The following is a 9,586-nucleotide window of genomic DNA, read 5'->3' on the forward strand; positions in this document are numbered from 1 at the left end:
GCTGTGGCTCAAGTGCTAGAGCATCAGCCTTGAGTAAAAAGTCCAAGGGACAGCACCCAGGAGGTGCTGAATCTAAGCCCCAGTACTATCTCCGCCCTCCACCAAATAGTAATAATAAAAGCGAAGTCTGAGTCGGGAGTGTGGCCTAGTGGTAGAGTGCTCGCCTAGCATGCACGAAGCCCTGGGTTTGATACCTCAGTACCACATACACAGAAAAAACCAGAGTGGCATTATGGCTCAAATGGCAGGGCGCTAGCCTTGAGAAAAGCCCGAGGACAGTGCTCAGGCCCTGAGTTCAAGCCCCAGGACTGGCAAAAAAATAAATTAAATAAATAAATAAATTATATATATATTAAAGAAAGAAAAGTCTGGCTCTGAGTCCACTTTCCTTGGGAGATGTAGGTCAGTGATACTGTGCTTAGCATGTGCAGGGCCTGGGTTCAATTCCCAGCACTAAAATAAAGAGGTACAAGCATACCTAACCTCTACTCTGGAAATCCTTCCTGATGTCGGTATATATTTATTCCAGATTCAATATATTTTCCCGTATTCTCATTTTTCCTGTCCAAGGCCAAGTCTCGGAGCAGGAGCTCAGCAGGCCGTGAGCCGCGGGCCCTTTAAGGCAACCTTCTCCCCACGTGCCGTCTGGTTGGGCTGGCGATGCTGACGCACGCATGACGTCAATGGCAGCTGGTGGAGTCTGGGCACGAGGAGCAAAGTTGGGATGGGGGTGGGGGGGAAAGGAGAGAGGGAAGGCAGTTAATTTGCATTTAAAGGGGCCTCTGCCAGGTTAATGAGCAGGACTTTAAGGAAATGTGTATTGAGAAAACTTTCTGTCCCAGGCTATGAGTCAAGAAAATGGCGCGTTACTGCTGAAGTCGGTGGTGACTGAAGTTTGCAATGTCAATTATGTCCTTCCGCGGAAAGGGGCAAGTAGTCCGTTCACCAGTGCCTAGGCTGGGAGCACGTGACCAGGAGGAGGGGCGGATGGGGGAGCCAAAGAAGAGGGAGGAGCTGGGGAGAGGACTGTCAGGCTGCATTTCAGCTGCCCCCACCCCCACATCCTGCCCACCCTCCTGCAGCTGCCACCACATCCTGCCCAGAGCGGGGCAGGGAGCTTATGTGGGGGGTATGCACTGACCCCGACCCCGGCTTTGGCACCACCACCCTCAGCTCTCTTCGGCTCCAGGGTGGGGCCTCCGCCCTTTGCCCCAAGGTCTGGCCCTAGGCATCCTGGCACTAGACTTGGGGCTCTGCTTTGCCAGTACATCCTTGGACAGCTCTCTTCTGACTCTGCCATGCGTTCTTCCAACTCTGGTCTGAAGTGAAACTTGAAGGAACTTCAAGACCAGAAGTTCCTTGCAGATCCTTCATTTCTGGGCTAGTACAGTTACTAGTGGGAGAAATGAAGTTGTTCAATAAAGGTTTCATAATCTTAAATACACTACTGCACACCCGAATGCACATACACATTCAGATTCATGGATACATTTGCTGAGTGCAGTCTATGCTGGTTCTGCAAAGCTCAGAAGACATGAGCTTGAGTTAAATCTCAGTGTCTCAAGGAGCTCAGGTTCTGGTGAAGAAGAGTAAGTTTGGAAACGAAAAATATCAGTGTAAGTATACTATGGTATGTACTGGGGAGATAGATGATATAGAGTGGAGAATGCTATGCAAGTTGGCACAAGGCAGCACCAAGTCAGTGATGAGAATATATACACCAAGCTACCATATAGTTTTACAAGCAAGGCAACAGATGATGGGGAGAGAAACTGGGGATCACTCAAAAACTTTAGCGACAGTGATCATCAATCTGATAAAAGAACAAAATGGATGGTGATAAAGCATTGAGATTGTTCTGATGGCTTGTGGAGAAGGTGAGAGAGGCCAGTCAATCCCTACAGATTGAGGACTTGACCAGCAATAACGACTTCCCTGGATTATACTTGTGATAAATTGTATAAATTTATGGGAGGAATTTACACAACCTGTTCTTTTTAGGATTTTGGTGGACATCTAAATGTCTGACCACAAGGGACTTTATAGCAGTTTAGGATTATTAGGTGACTAGAAATGATGGGTGGGCAGTTTGAAGTGGGGAGGAAACGTAAGACCCCGGGTTTTTGATCCTGGTCAATTATTCTACATATGAAGATTCTGGGATAGAAGGTCTAGGGAGCCATTTAGTGAGTCACTTTCAGGAAGTACTCATTTCCCTCGAGCTTTCCAGCAGCCCTTACTTTAGAGATTTTTAAATCTTCCTCCATGGAAATCAGGATCATTGTGCATGTTATTTTACCTCTTCCCTAAAGTTTGCTGTAGATTCCAAATTAAGTCCCATTAACAGTATCAGCATCTCCTACTCTGCTGTCTAATGAATTGTCAAGTGAACATCTCAGGGACTAAGTCACTTGCTCTGGCGCTCACTCTCTCTCATGGAGCTCTCTACTTCGGTCCCTTTACCCTCCAGCTCCTGGCCCTTTAATACCCTCCCCAGGTGACTCAACCTTCCTTCCTCATTCCTTTGTTAAGGACTCGACATTCCTAGACTAGGAGGACCAGCCAGCCAATCATAGCTCTGGCCCGCTTGCTTCTGGCTTGAGATTGGCTGGAGTTGTGATTGGCGGGAGACTCACCACGCTTATCTACAGAGATTGGGGAGAGGGGTTCTGGGAAATGGCCCTGGGAAAAAATTTGTTATGGGACTGCTTATGTTTTTTTTGAGAGAATCTTCAAATAGAGCTCAGGCCAGAGGGCCTGGAGAGCTTCCAGATTTGAGGCAGGTTGAGAACTTAGCCTCCTTGGTCTCCTGGGGACTTGGTTGTCTCTTTCCATTCTGTCCACCTCCCCCGCTCTGATTTGGGACCCAATGGACTGAAAGCTGCGTTCCCAGGCCTGTTCCTAAGAAATCTTTTCCAACAGTCTTGGATCTCTCCAGTCTCAACATTCTGCTTTCCCGACGTCGGAAACAGCCGGAAAATAAACACCCTGATGACTAAACGGTTTCTTCAGCTAGAGCCTGGGGAAGCACTAAAAATAGAGGCCACAAGTGAGGGGAGGTTCCCTACTTTGGGGGGTGGGCACTTTCCCATACTGCTACTGCCACAGTGTCAGCACAAAGCTCCATGTCTCCAAATCTGTGGGGAAGGGTTAGGTAGAATCTCCCTGCCTACACTCCAGGTTTTGGGGCAAGCTAACCTTGCCTGGTACGGAGAACTTGCTCTGATGCTGGGGGCCCCTCCGCCCATACCCGTGTGGAATTAAGAAGTTTATACTTGGGGGACAATGTAGGACATTGTATAAATCAGGTTTCCTTATGGAGGGGCCAGGTAGAAGGGCTGGAAACTGAGGCCAAGGAAATAAGAGCCTGCTGGCTTCCAGTTCAAGGGACAAAATAAGCCTTCAACCTGTTTGGAAAACAATCCCATGCTCTTCCCTTCTTAGTCTTGCCTGAACTAACTGGGAACTGAAGGATTTTTTTTTTTTTTTTGCCAGTCCTGGTCTTGAGCTCAGGGCCTGAGCACTGTCTTTGGACTTTCTCAAGGCTAGAGCTCTACCACTTGAGCCTCAGCACCACTTCTGGCTTTTTTCTATGTATGTGGTACTGAGGAATCGAACCCGGGTCTTCATGCATGCTAGGCAAGCACTTTAACCACTAGGCCAAACTCCCGGCCCCAAGGGTTTTTTTTTTTTTTTTTTTTTTTCAGTTCTTTTCCCTTGGCCCCAAATCCTAAGTTATAATGCAATCTACCACACAACTTTGGTGAGCTAACTTGACTTTCATGCCAAATGTACGTTAGGTCCTATTATCACCATTTCCATTTTACCCTGGAAGATAATCAGGTAGAGGAGAATTAAACAATGTGCTTGTTCACAATCGACAAATGGTGGAGTAAGGATTGGACTAAGACAGGTTGGCTGTAAAACTGCGGCATGATATGCTTCCTTTCTCTGTACATACTGGTCTAAGTACTAACCTAGAATCGGCGATTTGTCCAGTATATTTAGACCCAGCCAGATAGACATCAGGGTGTGTGAAGAACCGAGTGCCCTCCTTCTGTTCTACAAGATTCTTTGAGATCTATGCCGGATCCGATCATTTTCTCAAGCTTCAGGTAGAAAGCCGTTTTTCTTGGAAGTATCAGGAATGTTGGATGATAAGAAGACAAATGGGCTCCACTGCCCAGGAACCAGGCACCTGCACTCTTGATGGGCCCTTAAAATTAAGACCGGCGACTGTTTCTTTAACAAGATGCTTCTAGGTGTTTCCTGGGAGGGCTGGGGTCGCGCCCTTCAAATTGCCCCCTGGCCGGTCAGTGCGCTGGGGGCCGCGGCCGCGGCAGATTAGGTCACCCGAGAACCATGAGCTGTCGCTTTAAATTGCCGGGCGTCTGCCGAGCAGGGGCCAGGAAGGGGAGGGGGCTCGTCACAGGTAGGGGGAGCCGTTGAGCCCCCCAGGTAACCTCCGAGCGGGGAACGTGGTCCTGGAAGTGCAGCTTTGTCGCACATGAAGTGGGGGAGATGGATTCTTCCCATCACTTGCTCTCCTCTTCCTTTTTCTACTTAAGACTCCTTCCTACCTCCCAACTCTCCCGGGGCTGGGGTGTCAAGGTAGCGTGACGCGCGCGCCGCCCGCGGGGCCTCGCGGCGGCAGCGCCCGGCGGCGTCCGCGAGCTCGGAGGGGCGCCGCGGGCACGGGACGACCCCTTCCAAGGCCTCCCGAGTCTCGCCTGTCTACTTTGCCTCGCTCGGTATCCACCAATCTCCCCCCCTCTCTCTCTCCCCTTTCCCGCAGGCGGAGGGATCTGCCGCTCCCCGCGCCGCAGCCAGCTTGGGAGGGTGGCGGGGTGGGGGCTGCCGGCCCGACCCGGCCGGCCCGAGGGAAGCAAGAGGCGGGGCCGCGCCCCGGACCGCCCCTGCCTGGCCCCGCCCCTCCACTCTCACGGGTCCCTCCTATTGGTCCCCTGCCTGTCCGTCACTTCTGGTCTCCCTCCCTCCTCCCCCCCCTCTCCTCCCCAGCTCTCAAGCTAGGCTGAGCTGTGCCTACGTCGGCCTCGACTCCCGGGGGCTGGAGGAGTTACCTTTAGAGCCCGAAAGGAGGAAGGAAGCAAAATATCAACAACAGTCGCGGCGGCTCCGGCGCTCGGCCCCGGTCCTCGTTTGCCCGCCGCCCGCCTGCCCGCCCCCGCGCGCACCACGGGGGCCCAGGCCCCCGGCGCCGCCCAGGGCCCGCGCGGACGCCGGCCTCATTTATTATTCCCCCCGCCCCAAGCGGCGGCTTCCCGCTGTGGAAGATACCCCGGACCTGTGGCGAGGGCCGTCCCCTCCCTGCTGTGACACCCCATTTCCCCAGCGGGACTGGTGAGTACCGAAAAATAGTGCGTCTGCCACTTTAAGAGGCCCCCTCCCCCACCCCGCCCTGGGGTTGGGGTGGAGGTGGTCGAGACCGTCCCCGGAGGGGTGCCGTGGGGTGGCCCCGGGGCGGGGAGGAACTCGGCGGCGCGGACCGGGGGCTACGCAGAGAACTGTCGGTGTCGGGGAGTCGGCTGTGGGGGACAAGTGGAGCGGGTCGTGATTCCCCGGGGTGCTGAGGTGCGGGGTGGGGACGGGCGAATTGGGGGCGCGCCGACCTGTTCGCGTCCGAGGGTCGGAAGGGCCTCTGAGTGGTCTGGGAAAGGGCACCATCCTCACTGGGGGGTCTCCGGTGACAGCCTGGAGCGACTGACATTTTAACAGCCGGCTCTCCCTCCCTCTCCCTCCTCTCGCCGCCTGTTCCCTCCTCCTTGGCCCGAAATGGTGCAGAAGGGGGCCTGGGAGGGCGGTGAAGGGTGGGGGCGGGGGGAGCCGCAGCTGTTTGGGAAGCGGGGGAGGGAGGGGGGATGTTGTTCAGATGACACCGGGGTGGTGGGTTGGGGTGTGAGTGCGGCTCCCGGGCCCCGCGTTCGCCTTGTTCGCCGGCTGTCTTTTGGAGTTGGGACGCGGAGTCGCTGAGGATATGGGCGCTTAGGACCCTCCTCGGAACATCCTAGGCCGGGTTCCTAGACCCCTGTTGTCGCTTGTCAGCAAACCCCACCCCCCCACCCCCCGCCAGAAGTTTGCAGCTGTTCAACATCTGGGCCGAGGAGTTCTCCAGTCTCTCTTTCCACCTATGGCAGGCTGAGCTGGGCTAGGAGTGGGGTCTGCCTGGGGAGGAGGGGTGGGCTTTGGGGAGGTTAGGCCTAGGGGCTTGAGATACACTTAGTCTCCCACGACATTCTCAGCCTTTTCACATGGGGGTCGTGTGTAACAACGGAAAGTACTAAATCTGTGGTGATTCACACTGACCTGGCAGCAGTCCTTTAGGAAAGGAAAGGAAAGGCGCCCCAGGAAAGGAGGCCCCCCCCCCCCCCCCCCCCCCCCCCCGCGGCATGGGCTCACTTGACCACTGAGTAGGTTATGCCAGGTTTGTTCTGAGTGTGAGGCCTGGCCGCCCTTACCTCGTGTTGCTGGGTTGGGGGATGGTATAGTGGGTGGATCCTGTGCCTCCTTCCCTGTGCCCAGCACCCCCATATATGACTTTTATTCAGAGGCTTAGTTTCTTTGGTTTGAGAGTAGCAGTTATTCACCCTCCCCTCATTCCCTCAGTGGGTCTCCAAAGCACTTCAGGGGCTAGCTATGGGAAGTTTGCCGGCTGGGGCAGTGACCTTGGGCTGCTCTGGCCTGGAGATAGAAGGGGAGCCCAGGCCAATATAAGATTGGGTGTATTGGAGTTAGTGCTGTACACTTACCACTCCCCTTCAAGTCCCCTCACAGGAGGTCTCAGTGGAGAAGAGCAATAAAAAGACACATGTCATTGTCCACAGATGCCCACTGCTGGTGATCATACCAGCCTCAGGACTCAGCCTAGTTCTTCCATCCTGGCTCTCCCAGCTTTCACAGCCTGCTGGGGAATGAATTTCCTTCCGGTGGTTTCTCAGTGTGCTGTAGAGGAGATGAGGGTGGGGTGGGATCTGTGTGGGAGTGGCTGAGGCACTTACTGTATAGGGTGGTTGGGGGACACTGGAACTGAGTCTCTCCACTGGTCCCAGTGTGTGTGTTCCAGCTCTTGGATCTCAGTAGTCATATTCTCTTTGTTGTAAATCCCCTGTCCTCCCAACATACTCTGTATGCTTGCATGCATGTATACATGTGTACATTTGTAATAAGCTTCTCTGGAGAGGAGAGGAGCTTTTACTCACATTACTGTAGAAGCCAGAGAGGTTGAGCTTTTTACCTCAGAACACAAAGCAAATCTGTGTCAGAGCTTTAGTCCTTCTGCTCTTTCAGACCTAGCTTCATAGCAAGGACAGGCTTCAAGGGAAGACGGGCAAATGAACAGTGGTTCAAGAAGAGAAGCAGGACCTAGAAAGCATGGCAAAGCTTGTGATGGGGGAAGAACATGGGGGGGTATTAAGGCTAGAGCTTCTGTTACAGTGCCTGTAACAGCATGGTAGAAGATTTGGAAAAGTAGCAGATACTACCCATTGTCCATCCCACTCTGTCTGGTGGCCCTAGACTGGAGGGGTTGGGCATCCCAGCTCTGCCCCTCATAGCTCCTGGCTCTTCTTGTAGGCTAGGGATGTGCTCATCTTTCTGACTGCTGTTATATAATCTCTCTACAGCAGTGCTTTTTCTTTCTCTCTCTCTCTCTCTCTCTCTCTCTCTCTCTCTCTCTCTCTCTCTCTCTCTCTCTCTCTCTCTCTCTCTCTCTCTCTCGCCCCGTGTGTGTCTGTGTCTGTCTGCCTCTATCTTTCCTGAGAGATGTGATAGAGAGAAGGTATAAGCAGATTCCCTAAATTTTAGGTTAGAGAGAGCAGCAGCAGGAAGCTGAGGGGTTCCATAGCCCCAGGGGGGAGGAGGTTAGGCCCTCATTGATTGTGACCCACTCTTCTCTGATCCTGCCCTGGGAGGTTCCTCTGCGGTGCATGTCCTTGGCCCTTGTGCCCCCAGAAAGGCCTGAACCTCTGTCTTGTCAGCCTTCTCTTCCTGGACAGCCGGACCCCATCCTTCCCTAATTAGCACTGAGTACAAAATCAGTGTTTATACTGGCCTAGTACAGGCACTTGTTGAATGAACACTTTGCCATACACCTGTGTACCTCCTTGGGGGGAGAAGGGATTCCAGGGTCAAATGGGTAGATCCAGTGTTGTCATAGTTGTATTTAAGCTGATTCGCTGCTTCCCTTCTGTCTTGTCTGGACAGTGGTAGCCTTACTGGAAAAGAGCAGTTGGTACAGATCTTCCTCTTGGACACAAATGCAACTGTTCAGCCAGGTTCTGGAAGGGGCATGAGAGTTCCATGCAGGCATAGAACCTATCACTTAGGGTCAGATTCCAAGACTATGACCATGGTGTTTGGTCTCCCTTGGGGACCATGGCTAGGACTCTTCACACTCTCTGAGGCTGGTCTGAGGCAATTAGCTCTCTTTTACAGGGAAGAGGGAAGGAGGAGATGGTGGTGGGGCCAGCACAGCCTCAGCATCACTGTAATCGTAGGTGGCTTTTATGAGCCAGTCATGGGGCCAGAGTCCAGCCAAACCTCTGTTCTGTCCCAGTTCGGTGACTTACTCATGGGAGGAAAGGACAGTATTAGGACCTAAGAGCTCTGTTCGGGAAGCAAGCTGGGCATCTGACTGTGTGGTGGTTAATATTGTCCTGTTTAGTTACAGCAGGCAGAATGGAGCTTAGAATTCAGAAAGAGCTTCCCAGTGAGACTGGGTTGAGGAGAGATGGATTTTAACTTGGCCTGGGAAAGGTGGGGACCTCAAAATACTTTCTTAATAATATTCCTCCTCCTCCTCTACCTCTTCTTCTGCCTCCTCCTCCTCCTCCTTCTCCTCCTTCTCCTCCTTCTTTTTCTTGGCCAGTCCTGGGGCTTAAACTCAGGGCCTACGCTCTGTCCTTGGACACTTTTTGCTCAGGCTGGTGCTCTGCCACTTGAGCCACAGCACCATTTCCAGCTTTTTCTGTGTATGTGGTACTGAGGAATTGAACCCAGGGCATTGTGCATGCTAGGCAAGCACTCTACCACTAGGCAGCGCTCCGGGCACTTAGAGTAATTTCTTCAGTGGATTTGCTAAAAAAAAAACAAAAAACAAAAAAAAAAACCCACCTTGACCTTTGGCCTAGTGGAGTTGATGCTGTTTGGCTCCTGGAATATTTATTTTCTCTTCTCCCCACTTGCCTAGGACAAAAAGTATTCTGAGGTGAGTTTGTGCTGAAGCTAACCTTTGAGCTTCTTTCTCCCAGCAAGAGCCCCAGGTGTGGGAGGGGGTCTTTTGTAGACTGGCAGGTCCAGATGCACCTGGCAGGCCTACAGCATTTAGTGTCATACATGTATGAAGGTGTGTGGTGCATACTTGGGTGTGTAGACACCCACAGAGCAGCTGCTACCCAGCGGGAGTGGGGGTAGTGAGTGGCAAAGATGATTAAAGGATTGGAGAGTGGAGATGGGGTGAGGGGACTAGAGACAAGAGGCGAAGGGCATAGAAGAACTCTGAAGAGAGAGGTATTGGCTGGAGCAGGAGGGATTGAGGTTAGACCACAGATGGGCAGAGCCCTGTCTGCGA

The 9,586-nt window shown here is 52.9% G+C and overlaps 1 protein-coding gene across 5 annotated transcripts in view; it reads left to right on the plus strand.

Annotated features, from left to right (window-relative positions):
* The first annotated feature begins 5,027 nt into the window (after positions 1-5,027).
* Mef2d (myocyte enhancer factor 2D) overlaps positions 5,028-9,586 on the plus strand; it is a 34,556-nt gene continuing 29,997 nt past the window's right edge. For 4 of the 5 annotated variants that reach the window (XM_090340737.1, XM_090340735.1, XM_090340739.1 and 1 more), the window contains exon 1: positions 5,028-5,361. The gene's annotated coding sequence lies outside the window, so the exon portion shown is untranslated. Of the gene's footprint in view, positions 5,362-5,483; positions 5,593-9,586 lie in introns of those variants that run through there. The other variant, XM_090340736.1, reaches the window with a different exon arrangement.

The sequence above is a fragment of the Megascapheus bottae genome, chromosome 10 (genome assembly GCF_031878675.1).
Source record: "Megascapheus bottae isolate mThoBot1 chromosome 10, mThoBot2.hap1, whole genome shotgun sequence".
Classification (NCBI taxonomy): domain Eukaryota; kingdom Metazoa; phylum Chordata; class Mammalia; order Rodentia; family Geomyidae; genus Megascapheus; species Megascapheus bottae.